Below are 5,443 nucleotides of genomic sequence, written 5' to 3'. Positions count from 1 at the left end.
TTTGCTTCTATCTCATGATGTTCCATATTTATTCTATTCTACCTCTGTTGCTTTGGATAGCAGATTCTCAGTCATGCTATGCACAGGCTTACTCCAAAATCATGTACATGTGATTTCATTTAAGTAAACTTACCTTCAGATATGTCATAAAAACTCATTTATTTAGAACTTTGGTCAAAAATTCCCACACAAATAAGACTATATTAATATTAACTTTTATATATTTTTTGTTTAGGGGCCACATCTGGTGGTGCTCAAGAGTTTCCTGGCTCTGCACTCAGGAATTACTCTTGGAAGTGGCTGGATGAGCTGTGAGCAAGGCAAATGCACTACACATTGTACTATATAGCTCACACCCCAAGATGATCTTTTAAGAATACAATTATTCTTGTGGCGGGATCACAGCAGTAGGGCGTTTGCTTTGCACGCAGCTGACCCTGGACAGACCTAGGTTCAGTCCCCAGCTACCCATATGGTGCCCCAAGCCAGGAGCGATTTCTGAGCCCAGAGCCAGGAGTAAGCCCTGAGTGTCCCGGATGTGCCCCCCCAAAAAAGAGTACAGTTATTCTGACTTTCTATGTTAGTATATCTTGGGTGGGGGGCAGGGGTCACACCTGGCGGTGATCAGAATTAGTCCTGGCTCTTGGTTTTGAGCCTGACAGGCTCGGGTGACCTATGGGTTCCAGAATTCGAACTGAGATACGTCCTGCGTTGGCTGCGTGCAAGCAAATGCCTTACCCTGTGCTATCACTCCAGCCCCTCTTTTTTCCATGTTACTATATCTTATACAATATGCTTCTTATATACTTATTTCATAGTACTTATCACATACTTTCAATTCTAATAGTCATTCTATATTATTTCCCTTGTCATTAAATCATAGTTTTATTTTTTAAAAAAATCTTTCCAAAATACTATACTAAATCCCTTTTTAATGATATTAAATTTTACCTAAATTTATTTTTTTATTTTTATTTCTTTTTGGTTTTTGGGTCGCACCCGGCATTTTTCCGATATTCATTTTTGTCCATAATCATTTACCTTTAATTTTTGTGTATCTTGATAAGGAAGTTGAAGTCAGTGCATTTTCTTTTATTTACTATTGTCTTTGCATTTTCATTGAGAATAATTTTATCTATCTTATTGCATCTCTTATACATTTTAAGTTAATCAATTCTCCTAGATTAATTCAATTAAAAATGAAGCTGATCATCATTTCATTAATTACTTATATAGCTACATTGAACATTTAAATTATACAAATGATACAACTCTTGAAAATATTATAATGTTGAAATTGCCTCTTAGCTCTTAACTTGAATTAAAGTTGTATTCAGTGCATATATCAAAAAAATACAAGTATTGGGGCCAGAGAGATAGCATGGAGGTAGAGCATTTGCCTTTCATGAACAAGGATGGTGGTTTGAATTCTAGCTCTCATATGGTCCCCCAAGCCTGCCAGGAGCAGTTTCTGAGTGTAGAGCTAAGAGTAAGCCCTGAGCACTGCCTGGTATGACCCAACATATATATATAGATAGATAGATAGATAGATAGATAGATAGATAGATAGATAGATAGATAGATAGATAGATAGATAGATAGATATAGATACATATATATACACACAAATATTACACACCTATACAAACTCACATGTGAAAATACCTTATGACTTGGCCTAGTGTGCAATATATATTTTATTCTAGCAAGGGTTTTTGTGGTTGTCTTATAAAATAACAACTTGACAGATATATGCTGATTAAATTTAATAATCACCAAAACACTCATTACATTTAACTTTACCAATGTGATTTTGAAGTGCTTTTATATTTTATTTCTTCTTTTCCTAAGGTATAATGACTGTGAAAGTATTTAATTGAATGGTTTTGTAATTGATCAGTGCACTGTTACTGCACTAAACCCATCAGCACAGACCCCAGTTTATCCACTTCATCCTCAGGCTCCTCCTCTGTTCCTGTATATCCTCCGTCAGCCAGACTTTGCAAACAAATGATATGTTTCCCTTAAATTTATTTTCACATGCAATTTTTTGAATACCCAATATTTCATCCAGTATAAAAAATACACAGGAAAATAAAATACGTCTTAAAACAAAAATACTAATAAAGTTCTAAAATTTAAAATTGGACCAAATTTAAATATTAGAAAATGAATAGAACTTATAATTTATTGCTTAAAGTTATAAGTAATTTAGCAGTCATAAAAATGGTATTTTTCATAAATAAAATGCACTTCTCCCCAAAAAAGAAGGGGGAAAATATCTATGCATCTTATGGAGTAAATGCTACTTGGAGCTGAAGCTTGAGTGCAGGGTAGGAGAGCATATACTAACCACTTGACATTTCCTGTGTCACACCCCCTATTGCACAAATAAATCACATAGTAAGAGCAATCAGATGAACATACTTTCACTATCACATATAGAGCTTTCGTTTAAGACTGTTTAATTACTGCTGTGACTTTTATTTTTTATATTAATGAAAAATATTTAAAAATCTTTTTTATGTTCTGATATAAAAAAGTTTAAGTGAATGTATTTAACCAGCTGTGGACCAGAGTTTTTTTTTTGGGGGGGGGTCACACACAGCAGTACTCAGGGGTTACTCCTGGCTCCATGCTCAGAAAATCGCCCCTGGCAGGCACAGGAACCAAATGGGATGCAAGATTCGAGCCACCATCCTTCTGCATGAAAGGCAAACACCTTACATCCATGCTATCTCTCCAGCCCCAAGAATTTTTATAAATATTCTTCTGCCACGCAGGCTGGCTGTTCTCAGCTGCTGTCTCCTGATGGTGTCTCACATTATACATTTTGGTTTAGAATATATTTTTCTTGTTTTTTTTTTTTTGTCTAAAAACTATGTGTGTCTTCTGGTCAAGTGGATCTTGCAGAGTAAAAATACAGTAAGTATGAAAATGTAGGACACTGTCAAAAGAGTACAGTAGGAAGCACTCTAGAGAGTCCACCAGGCAGCACTGGAGAGTCCAAGTAGGGAAAACTGGAGAGAGTACAATGGGTAGCATTGGATAAAGAGTAAATTAGGAGATAATACAGTATGTAGTACTAGAGAAAAACTGCAGAGGATAGCACTTGGGAGAGAGTATAGCAGAGAGTGAGAGCACTAGAGAAGGAGTCCAGTGGATAGCACTGTAGAGTTCAGCAGGTAGCACTAAAGAATATAGTAGGTACTATGGGAGACAGTACAGCAGAAAGCATCGAAGAAAGAGTAGAGTGGTTAGATTGCACATTCCAGCCCAAGTTCCAACTCAGTCTCTATCAGGAATTATCCCTGAACACAAAGGCAGAAATAAGCCTTAAGCACTTCTGCACATGTCCCCTCAAAAAAAAAAAATACAGCCCAACAGTAAATAAACAAATAAAGTATGACAATAGAATAAAAATCACATTAGAGATCTTACATTTTATGTTACAATGTGCAGTGAAATCTGTTTTATTACAGCAATAATTTTAGGCTGTAATGTCTATTCTTTGACTCCATCGATTCAAAGCAGTGGCTCTCTCCAGGAGGGTACACCAACTTTTAATTTAACTTAGGTAAACACTGAACTCTATTCAACATAAATCAAACTCTAAATATGCCACTGAATTTTGAGTGATGAAATGCAGTTGTCCTTCTAAATCGAGACCACATGTGTTTGGCATGTTCAAACCATATTGCTCTGCATAGGTAATTATTACAACAACATTTATCAAAGGGGTTTTCTGCTAAAGAGCCAGTGTGCCTTCTCCTTTCCAAGTGTTACAAATGAAAGGAAACTAGAACATTAAAATTAAAATTTCAAGGATGAAGGGCAGAACAAAATATTAATCAGTTCCCTGCAGAGTGAGTGTAACCACTAAGCCTTACTTTGAACTAAGCAGAGAACCAATATTTGGGGGGTCTAGGGATGAATGCAAAGGGAATACTTTAAGTCTCTCATCTTCTTTGGAATATTTGTTTCTTAAATTACCCATTCTTCCAAGTTTTAAAATGTGAAGGATTCCAACAAGGCTTTGATACCTGAGATTCTCTCCAAGATTTTAGGCTAAAGTGGAGAGCTAATGTCTTTATTAATAGCCTTTCTGAGTTCTTGATGAACATATCCTAGGAACTTTTCTATATCCAAATACATTTACTAACTTCAAACAAGAAATTTTTTTCTCTAAAATATTTTCTATAAAAATATGTAAGTAAAATATTGGTCTTTCATTTATTTATTTATTTATTTTTGAATTTTGGGTCACACCTGGCAGTGCTCAGGGGGTACTCAGAGATCACCCCCATTAGGCTCAGGGGACCACATGGGATGCTGGGATTCGAATCACCATCCTTCTGCATGCAAGGAAAATGCCCTATAGCTGTGCTATCTCTCCAGCCCCAATATTGATCTTTTATACCGAAAATTTAATTCAAGAAATGTAATCCTTATACCAAGATAGTATCTGTTATTTATATACAGGCTATTGAATGAAAATATTAGGATTTCTATTTTGTACTAAAGTAGATTTTATAGTTGTGCAAGAATAAAAACATTTAATGCTTCATATTTTGAAGTATTAGCTTAATTTATTTAATTTAGTAGGATAAAACAATAGAAAACATTTTTTTAAATATGGAACGTTTCATGAATTTGTGTGTCATCCTTGCGCAGAGGCCATGCTAGTCTTCTCTGTATGGTTCCAATTTATTATATGTACTGCTGAAGTGAGCACAGAAAACATATTTTATTATTCTAAGTTTTATCTTTGATACAATAATGCACAAACTAATACAAATTTAGGAAAGATGCCTAAATACAATGATTAATACTTTGTGCTCTAGCTCTTCAGAATTATTGCTTTATATTAACACTATTGTATACTTTCATGGACATCTAAAAGCCACACACACATGTTCACGCACGCACACACAAACATACTACACTGGCTTATAATGGAAACTAAAGTAATCAAATTATATCATCAAGTCTAAGTGGATGCATTTTTGTAGTAATTAGACTCTGAGAGTTCAATTATAAGTATATGAAATATTCATTTCAATTTTCATCAAATATTGGCAAAGTCCTTTCCTTTGAATGATGCTACTGTTCTTTTATTTATTTATTTTTTTCTTTTTTGGCGAGGGCTACACCCAGCAGTGCTCAGAGTTACTCCTGGCTCTATGCTCAGAAATCGCTCCTCGAAGGATATGGGAACCATATGGGATACCGAGGATCAAACCCAGGTCCATCCTGGGTCTGCTGTGTGCAAGGCAAATGCCCTACCGCTGTGCTGTTGCTCTTACTCTTGCCCCAAGAATGATGCTAAAGAGGGGGAACATCAGTGAGGTGACAGTTCAAAGGAGATTCAATAACATCTCCATGGTTTGTTAAATTGGTCTAGAGACAAACAGCAGCATAACCAACTGAAATGATAGTGTGT

General features: G+C 35.4%; 1 non-coding gene across 1 annotated transcript; it reads right to left on the bottom strand.

Annotated features, from left to right (window-relative positions):
* Positions 1 to 4,629: 4,629 nt before the first annotated feature.
* LOC126004695 (U6 spliceosomal RNA) lies at positions 4,630 to 4,735 on the bottom strand. Its single transcript, XR_007493959.1, has one exon. It is a non-coding gene; the product is annotated as a U6 spliceosomal RNA (small nuclear RNA).
* Positions 4,736 to 5,443: the final 708 nt, after the last annotated feature.

This window comes from Suncus etruscus, chromosome 3 (assembly GCF_024139225.1).
Source record: "Suncus etruscus isolate mSunEtr1 chromosome 3, mSunEtr1.pri.cur, whole genome shotgun sequence".
Lineage (NCBI taxonomy): Eukaryota > Metazoa > Chordata > Mammalia > Eulipotyphla > Soricidae > Suncus > Suncus etruscus.
The sequence above is the reverse complement of the archived record's forward strand: the minus strand, read 5'-3'. Positions and strand labels throughout refer to the sequence as shown.